General features: G+C 48.7%; 1 protein-coding gene across 1 annotated transcript in view; it reads left to right on the top strand.

The window, feature by feature from the left end:
- Positions 1–26,944, top strand: part of crabp1a (cellular retinoic acid binding protein 1a) — a 90,422-nt gene that overhangs the window by 9,183 nt on the left and 54,295 nt on the right. The window lies entirely within an intron of this gene.

The following is a 26,944-nucleotide window of genomic DNA, read 5'->3' as shown; positions in this document are numbered from 1 at the left end:
GTCGTCCGTGGGACAATACATCAGTGTCATCCTTTCTTCTCTGATGACAGATCTAATGAAATTATATTTTATATCGACATGTTTACATCTCTGCCGACACACAGGGTTTCTAGCAATCGCAATGGTTCCCTGGTTGTTCTCATAAACAACAGTCTTCTTATATACATAGGTATCCATCCCTTCGAGCAGTTGTTCCAGGTAAATACACTCCTGTATGGTCATAGCTAGAGCCATATATTCGGCTTCACAAGTTGATAAAGCCAGGGTGGGCTGTTTCTTTGTTTTCCACGAAACCAATGAGCTGTCTGCGTTCAAACTCACACAATATCCGGTGGTGCTCCTTCTATCTGTGGTGTCAGCTGCCCAGTCTGCATCACTGTAGGCTTTAAGCCCTAGGCCCTCGCTGCTCTTTCTGAAACACAGTTGTCTGTCTGCTGTACCTTTAAGATAACGAAAAACATGTTTTACCGTAATCCAGTGCTCCTCTGTGGGATCAGCAAAATGCTGGGACAACTTACTCACTACAAAACATAGGTCAGGGCGAGTACATGTCGTCAAATAGATGAGGCTACCCACTGCTTCCCTGTACATTTTTACATCTGTCAGTTTCTGAGCATCCTCCTGGTAGTCCAGCTTTTGATCACATGGTGTATCCCTTGTTCTACATTCCTGCATGTCAAAACGTTTCAGAATCTTTTCCACATATCTCTTCTGGGATACTGTTACACAATTGGCAGACTGCTCAAAATCCATACCTAGAAAGTGTTTTAACCTCCCAAGGTCTTTCATCTTAAATCTTTTGGAGAGCATCTCTTTCACCTGAGCTAGGCTCCTGGTGTTGTCCGCTGCTATGATCAAATCATCTACCCAGATGACGATGATCACTTTCCCCGACTCCTTTGATTCCCTCGAGTAAACACAGGGGTCTACTGGGTTCTGTAGGAAGTGATCATTGATAAGGCATGTATGAAGCATCTCGTTCCAATTTCGCCCAGACTGTTTTAGGCCGTAAATAGATTTTTCCAGCTTACACACAAACTTCTCTCCTTCCTTTTCGTAACCCTTGGGTTGTTCCATATAGATCTCCCTATCTATGGGTGCGTGCAGATAGGCTGTCTTCACATCCATCTGATGTAGAATCAGATTGTCCTCAGCTGCTTTCTGAACCACTACCCTTACACTGGTCAGATTGGCTGTGGGGGAGAATGTTTCACCATAGTCTATCCCCTCCCTCTGACTGAAACCCTTAGCTACAAACCTAGCTTTGTATTTATCGTGGCCTTCAATTCCCTCCTTGATTGAATACACCCATTTCCTCCCACTGTCTGTCTGCCCTCTGGTAATTTGGTTAGAGTGAAGGTGTGGTTGTCCTCTAGGGACCTCATCTCCTCGTCCATCGCTCTCTCCCATTTACTTGCTTCAGGGGACGCTATGGCCTCTTTAAAGGTCTGAGGGCCCTCACTGACTACCCTGTAGCAGTAATCAACGGTGATGGGTGTACTGTCCTCCTCGTCACTCCCTTTCCGAGCATAGTCTGTCAGATACTTTGGGGGTCTGTGTTCCCTCGAGGGGTACCTCCCACTGCTTGGGGCACTCGGCGTCACCCTCTGGTGCTCCTCGTCACCGCCCTCTGGGGGTGGCTGACTGTCTGCCTGCACGACCGTGCCAAGTACACTGGGCTGATGTGTCTCGGTTTCTACACACCTTACTCCAGCTCTGTCTCGCCCTCACATGTTGTCTTTGTGACAAACTTGACTAGCCTGTGTTACTGCACTATCCCTTTACCGGGATAATAAACCAGGAAAGTGGGGCGTCCCTTGTCGTGCCCTACAAAGAGCCCTTTTACACACCTGGACTCTAGCTTTCCTCTGTCCTGCAGGTACGCATAACACTCTGATCCAAAACGGTGAATTCTGGCTAGATTACACTTCTTTCCTGTCAGTGCTGTATATGGGGTGGTGCCCGTGTGCTTATTGAAGCACCTGTTTCTGGTGTAAGCGGCTTCTTGTACCGCATAGTGCCATAGGCTCTTAGGTAAGTTACTGCCTACTAGCTTACACCTAGCCATCTCGAAAAGGGTGCGCCATTCTCTCTCTGCCACTCCGTTCTGGTGTGGGGAATATGGACATGACGTCTCGTGTCTTATCCTGTTCTTCCTCAACAGTGATTGAAACTCTCTGTTTGTGAATTCGGTCCCGTTGTCGGACCTCAAATATCTTACTGTACCATAAGGGGCTATGTCCGCCAGGAATTTTTTCGTGGCCTGGAGTGTGTCACTTTTTGCTTAAAGAAAGTAAACAAACACTGCCCCTGTGTACACGTCTGTAAAAGACTGTACATATCTAAAGCCTCCTATGGACTCGTTCCTTACTGGACCGGCAAGGTCTGTGTTAATCAACGCAAGTGGTACTTTTACTTTTTCTGTGGGATTCTTGTTTCTCAATTGAGCAAACTTCCCCTTTATGCACACGACACATTCTTTATCAGGTCTACGCTTTTCACCTTCAATGTGCATGCCCTCTGTCACTGTTTGCAGTTTCAGTAAATCCTCGTAATTACAATGACCCATAATCTCATGCCATGTCTGAATATCGTGGCTGATGGTTACTTTACACATATCATTGTCATTACACTCTGTTTTCAGGTAATACATTCTCTGATATACTTCTATGTCAAATTGCATACCGTTGGGCTCTACAAGAACATTTTTACCTTCCATGAAGGACACTCTGGCCCCGTTCGCACCAGCAGCTATCACAGAGAACAGTCCTTGTGGGAACGATGGCACATAGAGAGCGTTCTTTAACGTCACTGTGCGCCGGCGCCCCCCGCTGTCCGTGAGGTATACCTGTGCGTCCCCTCTCCCTCTCGCCAACCCGTGTGTGCGCTTTCCGTCTGCCAGCTCCATGCTGTGTCTCTCCGGGCGGAAAGTTCTGTCAAAGTTCTATGTCGTTGATGATGTGGGACGACGCACCTGTGTCCATGATCAGTCCCCTCCTCCGTTGCAGCTGCGTTGGCCTGATGATGTACGCCGTCTGCGCCCCGGGGAGGAAGTCCTCTCGTTCCGCTCCTCTCCAGTCGCCGCCTCGATCCGTCTCACGCCGACCATCGCCGCCATCTTGTCCATGCGCGTGATGCACGCCCTGGTCGCGTTTCTTCATGCACGCTCTGCTTGCGTGTCGCGCGGATCTGCAGGGTCCACACCAGACAGTCCTTGTGCAGTTACTTCTCCGATGGCCTTTCTCGCCGCATCGCCAACACGCCTGCTCCGTCGTGGTCCTGGTCCTCTCCCTTGGCGTCGCCCTCTCTCCCGCCTCCGCGGCGGCTGGTTGGGTATCTTCCGAGGCCTCGAGGTTCCTTAACTTAGCCTTGAACTGTCCCAACGTCATGTCCGTTGAATCGTGTGTTACCAGGAGTGTGAACGGTTTGTACAGCTCTGGTAGTCCTCTCATTATCATTGCCATCATTAGCCCATCGCTTGGTGCTTCTCCGGCACCCCTCAATGGCGTCGTGATTCACTCCGCTCTGTTGACGTATTCGGTCACAGTCTCGGTTGGTCCCTTCCTCAGGGTCGTCAGTGCTATGTAGAGGGCCATGACTCGGGGTCTTCCTCGCCCGATGAAATGCTCTCTCAGTACCGCCAGGCTTTCTCGGCCTCTGTCTTTAGTGTCACGGAAAATCAGCCCCAGGCTGGTGTCGTCGAGCATCGGCGCTAACTTGCAGTACGCACTTGCGTTCCGCTGGTCGTCCAGGGCTCGCTCTTCCGCTGTCAGTTCTCCCGTGGGGGCCGTCAGGATCGTCTCCTTCAGCCCCGTACCGTGCATGTAGCATAGCATGCGCTCTTCCCAGAGTTCATAGTTCTCTGCTTTTCCATTGAATGGTGGCCCTTTGTTCCTCCCTCTGGCCGCCACGCGTTCCAAGGTGGGGTTCTCCCCCTCGCCTCCGCCGTGCCCAGCGGGCGCCACGCACTCCGAGGCGGGGTTCTCCCCCTCGCCTCCGCCGTGCTCTGCATGCTCCGTCTCCCCCGGCGCTGCCTCCTCGGGGCTCTTGGTCGCTGCCTTCCAGCGACTCCCGGCTGCTGCCTTCTTTACTCTCCTGTGGGTCTTCTTGGCTTTCATGTTCACCGTTGATGGTAGGCGTAGCTTTAGCTCTCGTTGGCCTAGCGCAGGGAGGGGCAACTGGCGGCCCGCGGGCCGCATGCGGCCCTCACCGACGTTCCATGCGGCCCCAGGCCAATATATAAAAAAAAAAATAAAAAAAAATAAAAAAATATTTTTTTAATTTTTTTAATTTTTTTGTATTGTATTCGACTAAGAAGAGTTGGCAGTCGACTATGGCTCCTTTCGATCGATTAGTCGACTATTTGACTAATAGGGGTCAGCCCTAGTGTGGACATATGAAACGCTGTTGAAAGTGCCGTGCAGCAATATGGGGGTTTTGATAAACTGTCGGCTGTTGTTACCGATGGAGCACCGGCAATGAAAGGAAAACGCACAGGATTCGCCGGGCTTCTATGGCAGAGTGGCGTTGAGTGTCCAATGCTGCACTGCATTATACATCAGGTAAGTTCGCTAACATAATTTCCATCTATTGTGGGTCACTATAATGACCAATGCGAGTCGAGTGTAGTCAAATTATATGCGAGAGTCGTTAAATCGTTTTTCTTTTTTTTCATCTGATATAGGAGGCTCTCTGTGCCAAGAAGCTTGACTACTACAGCCATGTTATGGATTTGGTTACCAAGGTTACCAATCTAATTCGTGGAGGCAACAGGTCACTAAACCATAGAAAGTTTGTCTCCTTTTTGGAAGAGATGGACACTGATTATGGCGACTTGCAGCTACACACAGAAATCCAATGGCTGAGCCGTCGGAAAGTACAGGAGCGACATTGAAACACTGCAAATGCAATTCAATGATCGGTTTGAAGATTTCAACGGCATGCAGTCACGGATAGCGCTGTTTGCCGGCCCCCTCACCGCTACGGTGTCAGAGCAGCCCCCACCGTTGCAGCTTGAACTGTGCGAGCTACAGTCAGATCCTTTTTTTCAAGCAAAGAGAAATGAGAGGGGAATTTCATTTTGGAAACTGCTACCTGAGCCCCGCTTCCCACTCCTCAGGGACTTTGCCCTCTCTATGGCCAGTATGTTTGGGAGCACATACATATGTGAGAGCAATTTCTCAAACATGAAGCACATCAAGTCAAAGTAGAGAAACAGGCTGTCGGATGAAACGTTATTTCATCTGATGCAGATTGCATGCACAAACATTGAAGTTGACATTCCTGCTATTGTGCGCCAAATGGAGAGACCACAAGTGTCTCATTAAAGACAGGGGGGGAGGAGATGATGAAGAGGTGTAGAGGGGGGGAAGGAGATGATGAAGAGGTGTAGAGAGGGGGGAAGAGATGATGAAGAGATGTAGAGAGGGGGGGAGATGATGGAGAGGTGTAGAGAGGGGACCATTATTATTATTATTATTATTATTATTATTATTATTATTATTATTATTATTATTATTATTATTATTATTATTATTATTATTATTATTATTATTATTATTATTATTATTATTATTATTATTATTATTATTATAACCATTATTGACCCACTGTGGGGCGAGGGTGAATGTCATGCCAGTTTGATAAAGGATCAATGGGAGGCATGTAGTATTGCACTTTACTTTACTTGCACTTTACTTGTTTACTTTTGTAGTGTTCAGATAACACTAATAACACAAACACAAAGCCGCATTCCTGCTGCATTTCACTACAACAGTAAATCAAAAGTGCAATAATAAATGATTTAGTTAAATGTATACACTTTTATCCTGCTACTAAACAAAACATTCCTGAGTGCTTCATATCCATAACATGCATTTCAGTGTTATAATGTTTTGTTTAGTAGCAGGATAAAAGTTTATACATTTAACAAAATCATTTATTATTGCACTTTTGATTTACTGTTGTAGTGAAATGCAGCAGGAATGCTGCTTTGTGTTTGTTGAGCAGTGGGCTTTAAGTTCATACATTTATTTTATTAGAAGCCTTAATTATAATTGATAATTTTTGTATATATATGGGGTTACACAGCAATACTTTTAAATTCAGCTGTTTATAAATTCATAAAGTTGAAATTGCATTACTAAATGCATTTGAAATGGAATAAAAACAAAGTTACAACAAATTATAATTGTTTATATACCTTGTGACTATTAGGGCTATTTGAGTGATGGGGTACTACTGGCGGGACTGCCGATAAACAATGCGGCCCCCCAGATTGATTGTGGACATTTTGTGGCCCTCACCATATACAAAGTTGCCCACCCCTGGCCTAGCGTCTAGCCGCGCGGTGCTCCCGGCGCTAACCTAGCCTGTACTTCAGCTAATCTTGCTACCCTTATTATTTCGCCCCGGCGTTATCTGGGCCCATAACCTGTTAACAGAATTCGGCTATAGGGCGACAATAATGTGGTCAAGAGGCATGGTTTCTATCTTGAGCCTAAACTGGCGTGGTTTATTTAATCACATGTTAAGCAGCAGTCACTATAGGTCTTCTCTTACTGAGAGACATGGGGGAGAGAAGGAAGTGGGTGGATACATTTTCTTTTATACTCACCACAAGGTGGTGTACCTGAGTGGCTCCGCCTAGAGCGCCCTCTAGTGGAAACAGATATATATGCAACTAAACAGTTACTAGTGTAAACAGCCATATGTGCAGTTAGACAGTTACTAACAATCCTACACAGAATCAGTGAATTCAACGAGATGTATTGAATTGAATAAAAAGGCTAAATGTCAGTGAGGATCCACCTTCTTCCTCAATGATAGGGCTGAGATCCTAAATAAATGTGTCCTCTGGATCAGGAGAAACTGGCTCACTTTCCTCACCTCCAATAATGTCAAGGACCACATCTGTGTAATCACCCCTCTTGTTGCCCTGGGCGCCCTAAGATTCTTCCATCTAAATTCCACTTGCTCTGTGGTCCTCTTCTGGCCAGACCCCATGGCATTCACATTCTGGGTGATTTCAACCCAAATATAATTTTTCTCTTTGTTGGTTCTCCACCCTTATATTAGCAGAACTAAAGCTCCCTACTATTGAGTCAAAATGGCACCTAACACCCTCTAGTAGCGCAGGTTTCGGCAACAGTGAAATTAGGGCCTTTTGAGTCAATGGTTCCATCGCTTTGGTGTAGTGAACATAGTTCATCATTTATAGGCCTTGGTTATGATTGCCTTAATTGAACACAAGCCAAAGTCAAATGACTGATGGCCGTGTCAGTGTGATTAATATACAGTGATAAGTGACAGTTTATCATTTATATATTATTTGTGTTCAATACTGACAGCTGTTTGGGGGATTATTTTATGAAGCCAAACTCTTTTGAATATGTAGCATATCATATGTCTACTTTATATACTTAATCACTGTAGCAGATGAACAAATTAAGTGAACATCTTATGAATAAATGTATATACTGTATACTGCATGATCCAAATATTGGATTATTTAACCAATTTGAAAGTTTCATTACATTTTGTGACTGAAATCCACCCTGAATCCACCCTTCTACTGGGATCAGTTTAATCCTGATTTTTTGGATCAAAGTGATCCCAATCCTACTAAAAGATTTTGAACAACGCATACTGAAGGTTTGATCTGGATCAAAACCAAGATTGGATTACGTTATCCAATCCGATTTCAGAATATTTTTTTTCTTTTGAACAACCCATTTTCAAGATTTGATCAAATCTGTTATCCGAAATCCGATCGGATTACTTTTGAACAACCGGGAGGGGCCAGAGATCTGATTACCGGAGGAGCAAACCTGTGTAGTATCGCCCTATTGCGTTCAAAGGGTGTAACCTCATTCTGAATATCTATTTGAATGGACAATGATGGAAATTAATTCTAATAAAATACTTGTCGTTGACAGATTTGGAAACCATGTTTTGGGTCCTTGGCCTGCTGTCAACCTGTGTGCAATGTTCCATCCAAGTTGGCCCTGTAGTTAGCAAGATCTGCTATGGACAGAGACATGAATACACACACACACTCACACACACGGAGGCACGCACGCATGCGCACACACACACACACACACACACACACACACACTGGACCGATTACATGATAATAGAGATAATATCTCTTGAGGCTGAAATATGAGAATATTGAATTAAGTATGTTTACTCTTGACACTTGGGTAGTTGGGACTTTAATAATTCTACTTGAGTAGAAGATTGGATAGAGGACTTTTACTTTCACAAAAGTTACTATTCTACCAGGGTACAGTATGAACAAACTTGTTTCTAGAAAAAAACCTTTTCCTTGATGCCTGATATGATCTGGACCATTAAACCTTGTTATATATCGTATTTGCTTATCGCGTCCCGCTCTGAGCCTTATGAGATACCCCTTATCTCCTATGATACCTACTGTATCCCCAACGAACAACTACATGCACCCCACACCTGTATGGGGCCCCGCTCCTATGGAGGCATAGCCCATATAACCATGACTCTGGTCACCAAACACCCTTCCTCTATTTTCGTTCCAGCGTACTGGCTGCGTGCACCATACGTTAACTAGCAGGATGAAAAGATTAAGGAAGATTCGTAATGTTGAAGGCTTACCGGAGGATTGTTTTTCCCTGGATTCTCCGGAGCTTGTTTCGGCGACACATGAGACCTGTGCTGGTGGTTCCTCGGCTGACGACGACGGACCGAGGGGCAGCGTACAAGGTTGGACTAGCGAGTCGGCTTGTACAAAGGTGAGGTCTGTGTCAGTAGGCATCAATGTCGGTGTTGGTCGTGCTGTGGAGTATGTTTCGGCACCAGGGCCGGGGCGGCTTGGCGATCGTTCCACTGTAGTGGGCGATGTCCTGGCGATCCTGGAACATGCTGTTAACGCTAATGCTACTACTGCTTCTTCTGCTAACGCTGATGTTGACGCTGGAATGTCTAATAATCCACGCCGCGGGATACCGCTTTTCCCTCCTCTTGCCAGCTTCATTGATGAAGGTCAGTCGGTGGTGGATGGGGGGGGGTTCGCTGAGCTTTATTTACCTTTTTTACGGGTGAAGGGGCAGACAACGGGGTGCAGGCCGGGGGTACCTTGGCTAAGCAGCCAGGTAGCTTCTTTTCTGTGCCCAGGCGGGGATGAACGACGTTCCGCCCGGCCGATGCTTGATAGCATATCGGCTCGGAGGGTGGCAGTATGGACGGATGAGTGGTATACTGCTGCAGGATGGCATTTAGCGGCGGCCAGTGTTATGGCTCAGCTGGCTACTTTCCTATCCAAGATGGCGTCGGGTTGTAGGTCTTTGGGTCCAACCGACATTGTAAACGTGATTCATGTTTGTGGTGTTATAGAGATCTTGACTCAGTCGCAAGCTATAACTGCGGGGAGGATTCGGATGCTATCGACTTTGGTTGTTAGGCATGTTTGGTTGGAGCAGTCTCCTCTTGGGGAAGAGGATAGGTTTTCTCTCCTCACGACTCCTTTTTCCACAGATAGTCTTTTTGGGCGTTCTGTGGAGGCGCAGGCGGTTATTGATCTGGGTCCTACACCGCCTCACGCTGTGCAGCCAGAGGTGGGAGCACGGTCTCGTCAACGACTGTGGCGAGATCCTCGACAGGCGGCCATGTTTCCCCCGCCAGTGGTGCCCTGGTTGGAGAGTCAACAGGGTATCGCGAGGCCGACAGCCTTGGCGGCCGAGGGATCGGCCATTTTGGGTGAATTCGGGTTTGGTAAACCAACCCGTCGTCATTTTGCCGCGAGCAGCCCGCTCCCCGTTCAATCCTCTCTCTGTTACCCCCAGAAGCGGGGCTCTGAGCGTTCTCCTTTGGCTGCGGGCCGCGAACCTTCATTGAAGCGTATGCGGCCCCATTCTTCGCTTCTCATGGGGGCAGGGGCTGACACCCAGTTGATGGCTGAGCCTGGGTCTGTCCGTGAGAATGTTCCGTCGTCGCGTGGTTCCTACACCGCAGGTTGTGGGTGGGTGGAACCTGGTGTTACAGCTGCCACTAGCTCCAGTGGTCAGCAGGGGGACTCGTTGCCTCTTCTGTTGAATGCTCAGCAGGGGTTACCCCGGCTTCGCCTTCGCCAGGCGGGGTATCGCGCTGTTGCCTCCCACTCCCGTCAAACCGGCAGTGGTCTGCAAAGGAGAGGCGAGCGTGATTTGAGTGGTAGCAATATCACTGCAGGGCTTCGGCGTGTAGGAGCCCATGGGGTCCTCATGCCTTGCGTGTCTAGCTGCGGAACAACTCCTCAGCATGCGCTGGAGGGGTGTTCAGGGGGCGAGTGTGTGTCCACAAGTTTGATGACAGCTCCTCCCGTATCAAACCGGCCCTTTCTGTCGGGGTCCCCCCTTGGGTGCTTTGCACGACGGGGGGGACCGGGCCAACTATCTACTGTTCCTTGCGGCCCAGCGTCAGTTGACGGCGGGGGCGCTGTGGGATTATATTCACATATGGCGACGGGAATGCCCTTTGAATCAGTGGATGCGGAGAACGTTAGAGGCGGGGCTGGTTTTGCAGTTCGCACAACCCCATCCTCCGTTCTCAGGTTTGGTGCCGACCCTATTGTTAGGGTCAGACGCAGTGACAGCCCTGGTCGACGAGATCCAATCTCTGTTGGCGAAGCAGGCCGTCGTTGTGGTCCCGAGAGAGGACGCAATGTCAGGCGTCTACTCCCGTTATTTTCTGGTACCCAAGAAAACAGGGGGGGTCAGACCTATACTGGATCTGTCCGCGTTCAATCGGTTGATTGTAGCGAGACCATTCAGGATGTTGACCGTCCGACTCCTTCTGCTTGCTGTCAGGAGGGGGGACTGGTTCACCTCCATAGACCTGAAGGATGCGTATTTTCACATCCCCATTTTCCCTCCTCACAGGAAGTTCCTACGGTTCCTGTTTCAGGGCGTAGCGTACGAGTACCACAGATTGCCGTTCGGTTATTCTCTGGCTCCCCGCACATTCACCAAGTGCGTGGCGGCTGCTCTGGGGCCCTTACGTCGTCGGGGGATACAAGTCCTGTTCTATCTCGACGACATTCTACTCCTCAGCCGTTCAGAGGAGGTTGCCAGGTCTCATACTCGGCTGGTGGTGGAATTCCTCACCAGCCTGGGTTTTGCTGTGAATTGGAAGAAGAGTACCCCTCTTCCCAGTCAACAGGTGGAGTACTTGGACTTGACATTGAGGTCGAGGCCCATGATTGCGACCCTCTCGGAGCAGCGTCGGGAGGTTCTCCGTCGCGCGCTCGGGGGTTTCCGTCTGGGAGGGACGGTTACGGCGCTGCAGGTGATGCGTCTGCTGGGCCTTATGTCGGCTGCTCACACGGTGGTTCCTCTTGGCCTCCTCTTTATGAGGAGGATACAGAGGTGGTTTCTCTCTTTGAGAATAGATCCGGTGAGGGACAAAGGGAAACGGTTGACGGTTCCTTGTCGATATGGGGAGATCTCGCCCACTGGAGGAGGCTGGGTACCCTCACCATTGGGGTCCCCATAGGCAGCAGGGGCTCACACTTCACGGTCTTCACCGACGCCTCTCTCACGGGTTGGGGAGGGACGTGTCGGACCCATGCAGTGGGGGGCAGCTGGACAGGTCATGCTGGTCCGGCTACCCTGCATATCAATGTGTTGGAGTTGAAGGCGGTCTTCCTGGTCCTCAAACGGTTCGACCGCCTGGTGGTAGGCGAACACGTTTTGGTCAGGACGGACAGTATGACGGCGGCGGCGTATATCAACAGGCAGGGTGGGACTCGTTCCGCCCGCCTGCTCCGGGCGGCGCGCGATCTGTGGCTATGGGCATCCCGCAGGCTGCGCAGTCTGAGGACGCTCCACGTTCCTGGTACGGAGAATGTGGGGCGGATATAATGTCTCGGGGCGGTCTTCGTCACGACGAGTGGGAACTCCACCCCCACATAGTCAGACAGATCTGGGATCGGTTCGGGGAGGCCTCGTGGATCTGTTTGCGTGCTGACGCTCTCACAAGTGCCCCTTGTGGTTCTCGCTCAGTCGGGCAGATCATCCCCCCTTGGGGGTGGATGCCTTCTCGACCTTTCCATGGCCGCCCGGTCTTCTGTACGCCTTCCCTCCTGTACAGCTGTTGAGTCAGCTGTTGGAGCGGATACGGAGGGAGCACAGGACGGTGATCCTGGTCGCACCAGACCGGGGCACGTCAGTGTGGTTCCCGGTCTTAATCCAGCTTCTGGTCGCTCCTCCTTGGGTCATTCCGTGGTCAGCGACGGCCCTCTCACAGCGCAACGGATTGTTTTTCCAGCCTCCGGTGTTGGGTCAATGCCTGGTGGTGTGGCTGGTGGGAGGGTGAGTCTGGAGGGGATGGATCCCTCGGTGGTTGATACCATCCGGTGTGCGCATGCTCCCTCCACTGTCGCGGTTTACGCGGGCAGATGGCGTGCGTTCCAAGAGTGGTGTAAGGGGGGGGGGCTGGGACCCAGTCTCCTGCCCCCTGGATGCTGTTCTGAGTTATCTCCAGTCTCTTCTTGGTAGACTGTCGGCTTCGACGGTGAGGGTATATGCGGCAGCTATATCCTCCTATCCTGAGGGTTTTGAGGGGACTGTTTTGTTCAGCCACCCTCTTGTGAAGCGTTTCCTGCTTGGCGCTCGACGCGTTAAGCCGGTGCAACGCTCCTTGGCTCCGACTTGGGATCTTCAATTGGTCCTCGGTCGGTTGTCCTTGGCCCCGTTTGAGCCGCTCGAGCAGGCGCCGTTGGGACAGCTGTCCTTCAAGATCGCGTTCCTACTGGCTGTCACTTCCGCTAAACGCGTAGGTGAGCTCTGTGCTCTCTCGGTACGTCCAGAGTGCCTGTCTTTTCGGACCAATTGCGGTGCCACTCTGCGACCTAATCCTGCTTTCGTGCCTAAGAATATCCGGAGTTCCTTCCGCTCCCGGGATATTGTGGTTCAGGCGTTTCGTCCTCCTCCTCACACTAGTGAGTTAGATGCGGGCCTTCACCTGTCATGTCCAGTCCGTGCTTTGGGGATTTACCTCAGCCTTTACCTCAGGACTTCAGGGTTACCGACCAGCTTTTTGTCTGTTACGGTGGGGCTCGTGCTGGTAAGGCGCTGTCGAAGCAGCGCCTGTCCCATTGGTTGTGCGAGGGCATTACCCTCTGCTACACGTTGGCTGGGCAGGATCCCCCTGGGGGCGTCAGGGCGCACTCCACTCGTGGGGTGGCTGCTTCTGCCGCTCTCCTGGGTGGGGCCTCGGTGGAGGACATCTGTGCTGCGGCTTCATGGTCCTCCCCGGGCCCCTTTGTAAGGTTTTACCTCATGGACATGACCGGGGGTTCTGTCTCCCAGGCGGTTCTGGGGTCTGTGGCCTTTCCTGCTTCCCGTCCTTTGGTAGGGTAGCAGGAGTGTATGGGTATGGGCCACAGTGTGTTGAGTCACACGTGGTTCCGCCTGTACGGTGTGTTCAAGGGGTTCTAGTTCCCTCTTGTTCGCATTCAGGTGGACCATTAGGAAGGATGGGGTGACAGGGCTCCCCACACCCCTTGATGTGGGCTTACGGGTCCTCAGGGGGTACATCTGTCGGCTCTCGCGTCCGCTCTTCCCCATATCTCATAAGGCTCAGAGCGGGACGCGATAAGCAAATACGATATATAACGATAGGTTATGTAGATAACCTAGTTATATTAGTATTGGCTGAGCGTCCCGCTCTGCGCGGCCCTGAGTTCCCTCTTGAGGGATCTTTTCCTGGAACGGGATTTGGCGAGGAAGGGTGTTTGGTGACCAGAGTCATGGTTATGGGCTATGCCTCCATAGGGGCGGGGCCCCATACAGGTGTGGGGTGCATGTAGTTGTTCGTTGGGGATACAGTAGGTATCATAGGAGATAAGGGGTATCTCATAAGGCTCAGAGCGGGACGCTCAGCCAATACTAATATAACTAGGTTATCTACATAACCTATCGTTATGTCACCTGTGTAATGAATAGGTTTCACACAATCAGATTAGACGTCTCTGGTGGGCCTGTGTCTGACACTGGGCGGCTGGGGAGTAATGTATTCATGTATTACATAAGGTAACTTTAATCTTTTACAGTTATCCCTTACAAAATAATATAATGGTAGTTTGGTGGTATTTTCAGTTTTACCAAGGTACCAGCCATTGTATAAAATAATGTAACATGGTACTGTCTACTAGACAACACGTTGTCATTCTCTAGTCCGGTTGATCTGCTTGAGCTCTTGATACAAAGACTAACTTTAAAAAATGTATTTGTTGTATTTTGTACCTGTAAGAGGTTTGTTTACATTATAGACTAAAGCAGAGTTACATTCTGATTGACAACCGGTTAAAGGACCATACCAGTCTAATTTTGACTTCTCCCATTAGGACATACTGTAGATTGTCCCCGTCTTTAATACATTTGTGTGCATAGGTGTATAAAGTGTATGTTTAGTAGATCTCAGCCTACCTTTCACACTGCCGCTGATGTTGAAAATATGCTCCATGAAAATGTAATGTCACAAGGAGTACTGTAGGTAATTCAGCGTAATAATGGAAGGTTAAAAGTTGAAGATGTTGTTACCACAGTGCCATACCATAAGATTAAGATGATCATTCAAGTTATAAAATAGCTCCAACAAGACATGCCTGCCATTCCTTTACCAATAAATCTGTTTAACATGACAGGAGTGCTCTGTGCCCCAAACCACCGCCAACGTCTCTCCTTTCATTGAAGAGAAATAGAGCGTTGTATCGCATCAATGTCTTGTGACAAAACCTGTCTGTCAGTATAGATGAGTGTTGGCTTAGTTTTCTAACAGTCCGAGGAGTGAATAGGCATGGTCAAGTAAACGGTAGGCCTGCTGCTAGCAACAGAACACAACTGGGTCCAATTTTGCTGCATGTTGTCACTATCTAATTGGATGACTATAGTCAGAGGCCTTGCATGGAATGTTTTGTGACGAGCCTGGTGGGGTTCAGACTCACCACGGTTCAAATACATACAATTTCGAATGTCCACACAAGAGCAATATCAATCAATAAGAATATTTATTGAATAAGGGCAGAATTCAGTTCGATAGGCAAGAGAATGGTCGTAATACAGTCCGATGGTCAAAAACACAAAACAGGCTCACATACAGAAAAAGGGATTGTTCAATACTCAGGGTAGTCGTCCGGTCCAGGGTCAGAACACAAGGGGGTTTCTCAGCCAGTCTAGGGTCCAGTACACAATGAACACCTTCTCGCCTTCACCTCTCCTCTCACTACCTCTCACCTCACACAACTCAGAATATCTCAATCTCTCTCTCTCTATGTCACAACTCCAACCTCACCTCCACTCAACTTACTCCTGACTAACCTACAGTAGTGTCTTTGTAGTGTGTGTGTCTGGGGTGTGTGCACGTGATATGTGGGTGAACTAATAATGCGCAGGTGTGTTCTATCAGTACTAATCAGCTACCTAATTGTTACTACTCCTTCCGTGGCAATAATATCTCCGATCCTTCACATATCCATGAGAGGGGGGTTGATATCTGCCCGTTTATATAGTTATTTTTCTTCCAACATGGCTGCCTGTAATCACTGGTAACCACTTTTAGAAATATAATGGTTCTAAGCTATGTGCAGTGGTTAGGGATGGGTACCGAATTCGGTACTTTTAAGGTACCGAACCGAAACACGTCGGTATTACCGAGTATCGATTCAAGTGAGATAAAAAAAAAAAAAAAAAAAAAAATCTTTTCATGTCAACGTTCACACGCACAATATATGCTTACCTAGGATTTGACTTGATTCAACAACAAAGCAGTCGGAGCAATGGCAAGCCGAAAACGGTCGAAATTGTAGTTATTTGAAGTGTGAATTTTTTTTACGACTGAGGTAGGTAAATAAAAATGTTTGAGACTAAAGTACCAAAAAAAGGTACCGTTGGGTACCGGTATCGATTCACAGGTACCGGTACCGTATCGGTTCAAATGTGAAAGGTACCCATCCCTAGCAGTGGTAGAGTACTGTAGGTAACACACTGGAAAAGCCTGATATTACATATTATTGTTTACAAGATCCGGACACCAAATTATTACATAAAAAAATAGCAACCATTGTCTCTTCCAAAATGGAGGAAAAATGGGCATGCTAAACATTTTGTGAACAGCCTCAATTGACCTATCTCAAGCTCCACCCTCTTTTCTTGATCAAGAGGACCGTAACTTAAAGTGTTATCAAACGAGCTTAAACAAAGTACACAGCAAAGGACCCTAATATAACAGACAAAAGTATAATGTGTGGGGCGGCTAAGTGGCGCAGTGGGCAAGGCGCTCGCCACTAACGCAGGAGATGCTGGGATCGAGCCCAGCTCTCAGCGTTGCTACCAGCTTGGCTGGTCGTTCATACTAACACAATTGGCAGTATTAGGGGTGGGAAGCTGGTGGGTAGGGATTGGACATTGTGGACGGCGACTCCTACAGGTCGGTTGGTGCACCTGTACAGCAGAATCAGGAAGTATCGGGGGCAGCGTGAGCCTCCCACGTGTTACTCCTTGCCACTGAGAGATCGCGCTGTGCAGGTGAAAAGATGGGACGGCTGCCTCCTCGTGTACCGGAGGGGACACGTGATGCAAGGCTTGGTCCTCACTGCAGCCGACCAGTGGGAGCAGGGATGCAGTGGTGGGTGGACGGGGTACGACGCCGTCCTAGTAGTTCGCTGAGCAGAGAGAGAGAGATGTCCCCGACACACACGCAGTCAAGCTCTCTCTCTCTCTCTCTCTCTCTCTCGCTGTTCTCTGCCTGTCAAACCCCGTTTGGAGAAGTGTCGGGTTACACTATGCCTATGTCTGTTCTGTGTGCGTGCGCGCGCATGCACGTGGCGTCTGGGCAGTTCCCATATTACGACTGCACCACTGAGTGGGAGGCATAGTCTAGCAACGTTCGAGACAGGGGAGGGGAGAATTGAAGGGAGAATTGGCGAGGGACAATTGGGATGGGAGAAAAAATAGAAAAATAAGGAGAAAAAGTGGATCTAAAAAATTAAGTATAATGTGTGGTTAGTTGCTTGCTTCTGGCAGACACTTCGTAGTTCCTCCAACCAGTCTCCAACGTGAACCCTCCACTCACCTGCATCACATGACCAGAACAGTTTATCCACTCCACTCACCTGCATCACATGACCAGAACAGTTTATCCACTCCACTCACCTGCATCACATGACCAGAACAGTTTATCCACTCCACTCACCTGCATCACATGACCAGAACAGTTTATCCACTCCACTCACCTGCATCACATGACCAGAACAGTTTATCCACTCCACTCACCTGCATCACATGACCAGAACAGTTTATCCACTCCACTCACCTGCATCACATGACCAGAACAGTTTATCCACTCCACTCACCTGCATCACATGACCAGAACAGTTTATCCACTCCACTCACCTGCATCACATGACCAGAACAGTTTATCCACTCCACTCACCTGCATCACATGACCAGAACAGTTTATCCAGTCCACCACCTGAACGTTGGGGTTTACTGTACATGTACAACAAAGGGCTTTTACTGCATAGCATAGTAGTCTCCTAAAGCTATAGACATCAGAGAGAGAACACTCAGATTTAATTTGTGACGTCACCAGCATGTAAAAACTGAGGCTGCTCCATAGACAATGAACGTGGGATTGATTTTATAGAGCCATTACATGTTGCATTCTCCAGGCTATTCTCATGCGTGCAGACTTTTTGTTGGATTTCCTACGAATTGGTAAGTGCACAATTAACTGTACCCCCTCCCCTCACTCTTTCGAGTCATTATACATTTGATGACTTGAGATTTGACATCCTGGGAAATTAAGTGAGACTTGGACTTGACTGATCTATGTGGACTGACTCCAGCAACACTTACATTAGACTTTGCATTACAGTAGTTTGATGTTTCACAAAGCAAGATTCACAATTAGTATGATTCACAACTCTTAGTTCAATGTCAAGGTGAAGCAATTGAAAATTAGACTTGGGACTTGAGATGAGAATTGACAAAATTGACATGATACTTTTCAATTAATGACTTGGTACTTGACTTAAGATTTGACAATAATGACTGGCTTGAGACTTGACATTAATGACTTGAGAACGTCTGTGATTTTGCAAGTAAAGCATTATTGTTCGTTACTCCGTCGACTCTCGCCTCGTCACTCTGCTCGCCTCTGTCCAGCGTTTGGGCCCTACACACACCTCTCCCCACCACAACACTGTAACAGAGTCTCCAGACTAAACGTCTTAATGGGGAAGACCACCCTTAACACATCCAGTGCCATTCAGCAGAGGGCGCTGTGGGCCTTTAGTGCCAACGCTCTGTTCAATGAGATAAATGCCGGTGTTTTGCAGTGCTAAACAGTTACCTATATTAAATATTATAGCTATGGATCTAATAACGCCGTCGATTGTCAGTGAGTTTCTTCCGGTCAACATGCAAGAAACAGATACATTTTTCATCAATACATTTCCGTTTGATACCGTGGTGATAGTTCCAGAGCGATTCTGTGTAATCCCAGGAAACGCAGCCAAAACAGCGTTTATCTGCATTTCATTTTAAATCGATTAATTTCTCGCCTGATTATTGAATCGATCTGAAATCAACGCTAGATTATCGGTTTTATATTTCATCATGCATCCACAAAAGGGTGTGTGGGGGGGGTACTATGCTTCGAGCGCCACCAACGGCAAACGCTACACAGTACATTACAGACACAACTTGCGATTGCGGCGAAAACATCATCGGATCAACGCAAGATTGATAACATATAGTCCTTACCTTGTCTCTGATGTACTGCAAAAAGAATAATCCAATTATCTGATCGCCATTCCAAATATTCATCACGATCGTTTGTTCAACATTATCCAGCATTGCAGATGATCTAGCGGGCGGGGACCCTCGTTGAGGCAACTGTGGTGACCGCTTGTCTTGCCGGAGTGTTCAGACCCCGGCCCCACGCCGCAGCTCGGCCAAGAAAACAAACCACATAGTTTCAAATGGAGTACAATAGCGGCCGCAAGGCGTTAGACGGCGGTATTGGCCGTTTGCGATCTCAGACACATTCAGGACAGCCTGCACAAGGTGCCTCGATGGATTATGAATGGAAATAGCGAATACAAGAAATAACGACACTCAACCACTGGGCCACAGAAACGTAGATCTCCGTTTTTGGCAACCAAAGGGTTAAATAGATTGTACATATTTGTATGTATATATATTATATTTAATTAAATACTTTAACCTCTTAAAATTCCAATGGCCGTCGCACGTCACAACACATTTACAGCCGTCTGTTGGCGTCACGCTCAGGGGCGGGGCTAGGGGTGGCTACTTGGGCCCAACCCCCGAATGTTTTCTGAAAAGCCCTGAATCTATTATTATTATTATTTTTTTTTGGACAATTAATCATTGTTACATGAAAATATGTTTGGACCAGATTTAGCAGAAGCTAATTTCCATCTGTGGTCTATCCAGCTGCTAACTGTATTTGAGTGAGTTAAGTCTTGGTGTTATGGTAGACTCAGACCTAAGCTTTAAATCACAATCAACAAGTTGACAAAAACATAATTCTTCCACCTTAGAAACATAGCTAAAGTACGGCCATTTATAAATCAAAAGGAAGATGAAAACCAGATCCATGCCTTTATCTCAAGCCGACTCGACTACTGTAATGCACTCCTTACCGGCCTCCCGAAAAAATACGATGATAACTATTTTATTGCAATGCACTATTGCATTATTTTATTCTATTTTACGAACTATTTTATTGCACTGCACTATTTTACTTTGTATCAGTGATAATCAAACCGTAAACAAAGACGCATATTAACACTTTCAGTGCCAGATGGCGCTGTTTACTGTTACTGTTGAAAGGCCAGCGCCTTTTAACATGGGGATATGTGCCTGTGTTTGTAGGCCTAAAGCTATATTATATATTATAGCTATGGATCTAATAATATAGTCGATTGTCATTGAGTTTCTTCCGGTCAAGATGCAAAAAACAGATCATTTTTCCATCAATACATTTCCGTTTTATACCGTCGTGAATATGAGTGTAGTTTCAGGGTGGTCTGGTGTCATTTCCAAAATGACAGACACCAAGCCACATCGTTTCAAATGTAGTGCAATAGCGGCCGCAAGGTGTTAGGCGCGGTATTGGACTTTTGAGATCTCAGACCCATCCCCAGTGATAACACAGGCTGCCGGCATGTCTTTATGAATGCAAATATCAAATAAAAGAAACAACGATGAAAACCAGACTCTTGTATGAAAGGTGCTATACAAACACAGTGTATTATTATTATTATTATTATTATTATTATTATTATTATTATTATTATTATTATTATTATTATTATTATTATTATTATTATTATTATTATTATTATTATTATTATTATTATTATTATTATTATTATTATTATTATTATTATTATTATTATTATTATTATTATTATTATTATTATTATTATTATTATTATTATTATTATTATTATTATTATTATAAATTATTATAGTTTGCTTCATTAATTAAAGGGTGTGAATTTAAGTGTTCTCTAGTGCCTTTTATCCGCTTTAAGGTGGTGGTATACGTTAAAGGTTGTGGTGTCGAAGTAAAAAAAATCCTTGCCCGCTGACGCGGGCACCTATCTGGGCTGAGCCCCGGATCTCCTACAATCCTAAATCCGCCCCTGGTCACGCTGTGTTATTGTTTCTCAACCAACACATCGATTGAAAGCTAAAATGGCCGCCTTTACGTTACCTATTACATGTTTCCAATCTCAGGTTATGAAACCAAACAGCCAATGAGTGTCAGTTTAAAAAAAGTTACCACTTCTGGTTTCGCCTCTCAATGACCGGACAAATCAATACTGATGCTGAAAATGATTGACCGCGTGTGTAGCCAATGAAATTCTGAAAAGAACGACATCTTACTTGAGTTGGTTTTCTGAGACCGAAAAGTGGTAAAAGCGGTAAACGTGTACGGTACACAAGATAATGAACGTGCTCCTCTCTCTCCGGAGCGCAAGTTGCGATGATCTGTTGTTGTCACTCCTATGGGGGTTGAGGGTTTGTTTGTGTATAGGGAAGGGGTGGTGTACTGTATGTGACAAGAGATTAGCGGGGGAGGGGGAGAGGGGACTGAGGTAGTGGGGGAAAGACGCTTGACTGTATCACTGTAACCAGCCTGTAACTGAGGGGTACAATTCCCTGACTGTATTGATAAGTATGGTATCATTAAACCACTACCGCTTTATGTACTTTAATTACTGGCCATACAGTACATGATATCTAAATATAATGAACACTTCCCACAATGAACCGGTTCTACACAAAGTTGTCTTTAAGTATTTATTGCAGCAAAAGGTACATAATACTTCTCTATTATACTTTGAATGCACTTGTAAGGCAAAGGAATGTGCGTAGGCAAATCAACAATGAATGTCCATTCTCTGGTTACGCAGGAGGTAATTATACAACCTGAATCTTAGGGAATTATATCTATGGTACACTAGTAATATATAGCGGGAGATACTGGAAGGGTCCCCCTGGTTGTAAGCCAGCAGGGGTAGAAGATCTGTCGGTAGTAGTAGTAGTAGATACCGGTGGAGTGAAAGGGCTTGTCGCCGAGTCGGAGGCGACAGGGAGGTAGGTCAGCCATCCGGGGTATACTGGGCTGCGCTCGCCACTTACGACAGTCTAGACAGGTTCGCTGGAAGCGCCGCACTGCTTCTCTCCCTTGCAGTATCCAATAACGACGTCTGATCTCCGCGAAGACTCTCTCTGCCCCGGCGTGATGCACATCCTCGTCGTATTTCTTTATGATCAGCTCTGTGACCTTGTGTCGGCTGTTTAAGACTATCGGGTACTTGACGTCATCCGGTAAGTCTGGAGCTCTCCGCAGACGACCACCCACTCTGATGAGACCATGGGCGTCGCTCTCGGGGGCTAGGTGGAGCAGTCTGCTGTCTGATGGGACGGGCTTTGCTCCCTGTAGACAGTCTAGCTCATCGGGGAACGAGTCTCTCTGGGCTCGTTGTAGTAGAAGAAGTTCTGCTTCTTCGTAGTCAGCTGCTGTAATGTCAGTAGTGAGCTGAACCTCTGGGTGGTGCCACAGGAATGTCTTTAGCTGCGCACTCTCTAGGGTGAGGCAATCGTCTATGTCGGGGTCTGTGGAGACGAGTGTGTTCAATCCACAGAACATAGATTTCTTGTTTTCGGCCTCCTCTTTACTCGCTTCCCGTGGGGTGGGTGTAGGCCACTCTTCTTCCGGGAGCTTGAGGAACTCTGGCCCGTCACTGTATAGGTTGTGACGGGTGAGGTCATCCAGGGACATTCCCCGGGTGATGACGTCAGCTGGGTTGTGTTTTGTGTCCACATACCTCCAGCTTGCTACTTCTGTTAAATCTTGAATCTCTGTGACTCTGACTCCCACGAAGACCTTGTATCTGCACGAATCAGACCGGATCCATGTGAGTACTGTCGTGGAGTCCGACCACAAGATTGTTCTTTGCACCGGAATGGTGAGTTCACGTTGGATTAACGTGGCGAGTTGCGCTCCTGCTAGGGCTGCGCAGAGCTCTAGACGCGGGATAGATTGTTGCTTTCGTGGGGCTATTCTTGAGCGAGCCAGGATGAAAGCAGTATGTATTTCTCCTCCCTCCTCTCGGGCACGCAAGTAGGCCACCGAACCGTAGGCTACTTCGGAGGCGTCGCTGAAGACGTGCAGGTCCATCTGGCACGTCTCCGGCCTCACTGTGGGTGGGAAGTAGCTGCGGCGTATGTTGACACCTGGGAGTGAGCTGAGTTCCGTCTCCCACTCTCTCCATGTGGATACAAGGTGTTCGGGTATGGGGTCGTCCCAGCCCTGGTCCTTGTCCCATAACGCTCTTACAATCATCTTTGCCCTGGTGGTGTAAGGTAGAATACATCCCAACGGGTCATATTGTCTGGCGAGTGTTCTGTATACACTCCGTCTGGTGGTCGGTAGTGCAGTCGACCTTCCCTGCTCCTTGGTCAGGGGTGTGTGTTTATAATGGAGCGAGTCTGTTTTGAAGCGCCAGACTAGTCCTAATGTCATTTCTTGGGCTTCTCCTGGGATGGTCGCCATCCAGGTCTCGCTGCTTGCTGCCTTGTCCTCGGGGGAGAGGCTGCGCAATACTTGCGGGTCGCTGCTGGCCCACTGCCTGAGATCAAAGCCGCCTTTGATCAGGGAGGCGCGGAGCTTGAGTAGAAGGGCCTCGGCTTCTTCTGGCGTCGAGACGCTTTGCAGACAGTTGTCCACGTAGAAACTATTTCCTACACTTTGTCGGACCTCTTCATCAGCTGCTGGGTCCTCTGCGACGTGCTTTTGCAGTGCAAACGTAGCACAGCATGGGCTGCATGTGGTTCCGAAAGGGAGGACTTCCCATTGATAGATGGCTGGTTGCTCATCCCCGATCCTCTCTCTCCATAGGAACCGCAGCAGGGGCTTGTCCTCCTCCACTAGTCTCACCTGCAGGAACATCCCTTTGATGTCGCCGCTGATGGCCACCTTGTCTTGGCGGAAACGTAGTAACACGCCTAGTAGAGAGGGGCCGAGTGTTGGGCCGGGCAAGAGCTCTTTATTCAGATTTTGTGATCCGATCTGGTAGCTGCAGTTGAACACAATACGATCCTTGCCGTTGTGGTGGACTTTGTGGTGCCATGAACGTGTACCTGAACGTGTACCATGAACGTGTACCATGATTCGGTCGTCTGATCGGCCTCTTTAATGTCAATTTTCTTTATGTGTCCCGCTGTGATTAGCTTGTTAATCTCAGCGCGGTACACAGTCTCTTGAGCGGGGTCTCTGGCTAGGCGCCGCTCTGTGTTCAATAGATACCGCTCCGTCGCTTCTTTTGGGGCGTGGAAGGTAGGCATACCCTCTCGCCTCAGGAGTGGAGTTGCGTATCTCATCACTCCGTTGACTTTGACTCTCTTTGTCCCTTGCTCGAGGAGGGCTATAGCGTAAATGTCTTCCTTGGAACGAATGTCTTTCTTTTCGTTCTTAAAGGGCATTGTCTCTAGTGTCCATAGCCTCTCGACATGTAGGAGGGTGGTGTCTTCTTCTGTCACTCTGGAGTGGAGGCAGCTAGTGGCTGCTGTTCGGTTAAGAGACTTAGCGAGGGGGCCTTGTAATGTCCATCCTAGGCGGGTCTCGACTGCTGCAGGACAGCCTCTGGGCCCTGTGTGGACCCGGTCTATCGGGACGATGAGGTCTGCATGGTCGGAGCCTATCAGCAGGGTCGGGGTGGCACCGTCTATGAGCGGTATAGGTAGTTGACGCAGGTGCACATATTTATCCATCAGCTTGGCGATGGGGTAGGTGTACTGCGACAGGCCTATTTCTTGGCTGGTGAAAGCATTAGTAATCCTATACCGTCTCTCTGGCTGCCCGCTTCCTGCGATAGTGAAGGAGACATTCTCGCCCTTTATCGTCTTTAGATCTCTTCTTATTGTCCGAATCGTCATCTGGTTTTCGCTCCCCCGCAGCCCCAGCTGGGCCGCAGCGGACGCGAGGAGAAGGGTCTTCTCTGACCCGTCGTCAAGGGCGGCGTAAGTGTCCATGACCTTGTCTTGGTAACTCAGTGTTACGCGGACCACCTTTAAGAGCACCCGGGCGCCCCCACTGCTGGCGGGGTCAATGTACATAACACTTGCCTTTGTGCTGCTTGAGGGTGCAGGCTTTCTTCTGTTACTGTCGTGTAGGACATCTAGGTGGGCTCCGTCACACCGACTACACCTCTTCTTTAAGCGGCAATCGGCTGCCATGTGACTGCGCGCACATCGGTAACAGCGTCGGTTGGACTTTATCCATTGACTCACCTCGTCGGCGGTCATCTTCTTGAACGTGTCACATTGTGACAACCAGTGTTCCTTTTCGCAGTACGGGCACACCATCTTCCACTTCTCTTTCATCGAGGGGGTACTGTGGTTCTTGCTGCTCGGTACTGATTCTGATTGGTGCATGACGGTCACCAATCTTCGGCCATCGTTTGCTCTCCTAGGTCCCTCTCTGGAGCTTGGGGTGCTCGGCATGAACGTATCCAACCGTAGGCTGTTGACTTCTCTCGCCAGGAAGTCGGCTAGGTCTAGGAGGGATGGCTTGGGACCGTTAGGATCACGGTGGTCTCTTTGCCGCCTGAAGCGCTCTTGTCGGGCGGGCGGAAGCTTCTCTAAAATCCTCTCGACATTAGAGTTTGCGTACAGTTCGTGCATACCCTTTTCTCTTTGCGCCCCCAGCATCCCTACCAGGGATTGTACCTTGATAGACAGGTCATCTAGTGAGCGATTGTCTGTGGCTGGGGGTAGGCGGTCAATATGCCTTATCTCTTGTATTACGTAGTCCCATATGCGTCCATATCTTTGGTCGAGTGCTGCTAGAGCCGCTGTGTATGGGGTAGTAGAGGTGGCATAGGCCAGCGCTATATTGTGCGCTCGGGGCACCTTGAGGTGCTTCAGTAGGATAGCATACTTGTACGGTTCATCAGCTACATCGGACATCATTGTGTCTAAGCACATTCGTAGCTCCGTGTACTGTGCTCTGTTCTCGTGGGTGAAGTCCGGAAACGTCGGTGTGCCAATGTATGATGCCATGGATGGCTGGCACATCGGTGAGCGTTGGAAGAGAGGCCTCCTAGGCGAGTCTCCTCTTACGCCTCTTGGTGGGCTGGTACCTGCTGGGTACCATGGCCCGCGTATCCAGGTGCTATTCCTCGGGGCTGGTTGTGCGTCAAGCTCACCCGTGAATTGAGTCGGGGGTCTGTAGCGCAGAGCCGCGGGGGTAGAGCCTGGGCTGTACTGGACCTCCTGGTCCTGTGGAGTACTGTGCTGCTGTCGGGCTTGACTCTCCTCCTCTCCCTCTTCTTCTTCCTCTGGCAGGTCCTCTAGATCCTGTAGTCGTCTATTTAGCCTCTCCGCGGTGTAGACCGTTTCTTCCTTGTAGCTGGGTCTCACTTGGACCGGTCGGGGAAGGGGTTCGGAGGGGGGTATAGGCTCTCTCTGGTGGTCGGGCTCAGGGTCGCTTGATCGGGTAGGGGAGGGTGCCCTTGACCCTTGTCTTGACGAGGCCCTGGAACCCCGTGCGGAGGGAGGGGGTGTTGCCCTGGTGATCAGCTGCTCCATTATCTGCGCTTGTAATCGGTCGCGCTCGGCTTCGCGCTTGGTGAGAGCGAGGTTGCGCTCTGCTTCTCTTTGGGCACCGGCAGCGGCGCGCTGGGCTTTGGCGGCGGCGCGCTGGGCTTCGGCCCTGTCCCTTACCATATTCTCTTCCGTCTGAAGGCGTCTAATCTCTAGACGTATACGATCTTCTTCGCTCCGTTGCTGCGCCTGGAGGCGTTCTCTTTCCATGGAAGAATGTTCGCGCTCACTAAGCGTCTGTGCTTGGAGTCGATCGCGCTCTGTTGAGGCTGCTAGGCTGGTGAGGAAGCCTGTGCCAGCATCTTGTCCGCCTCGCTGGGGGAAGACGCTGGTTGAGGTGATCCGCTCCTGGCAGTACTCGTTGGAGATCTGTTCTCCTGTGGCGAGTCCTGGAGATCCATCTCCGGGGTGCTCTCCTCTTCTTGTAGCGGGTAGAGTTCCATCCCTGGAGGGCTGTCTTTATCCTGGAGCTCTCCGGGGACTACTTCTTCGGTCTTGGCGGGGGGTAAAGTCATGTCGGGTCCCTCCTGGTCCCTACCGTGAGCTTGGTCAGTTACGTTAGAACCCACTAGGGCCTCTATTGGCGGGGTAGCCTGGGCGATAGGGTCGGACATAATTTTACTATCTACTTTTTCCGCGTTTACCGTCTGTAGAAGGCTAGGTAGTATATTGGCAACGTAATCCTCTAAGTACTGAGGTGTCTGCCATCTACGCTGCGGGCGATCTACTTTAGGAGAACCGTTTTGTGGAGTGTTCATCATAGGCCATGTCAATAT

This window comes from Notolepis coatsorum (assembly GCF_963971535.1).
Source record: "Notolepis coatsorum genome assembly, chromosome: 6".
NCBI classification, from domain to species: domain Eukaryota; kingdom Metazoa; phylum Chordata; class Actinopteri; order Aulopiformes; family Paralepididae; genus Notolepis; species Notolepis coatsorum.
The sequence above is the reverse complement of the archived record's forward strand: the minus strand, read 5'-3'. Positions and strand labels throughout refer to the sequence as shown.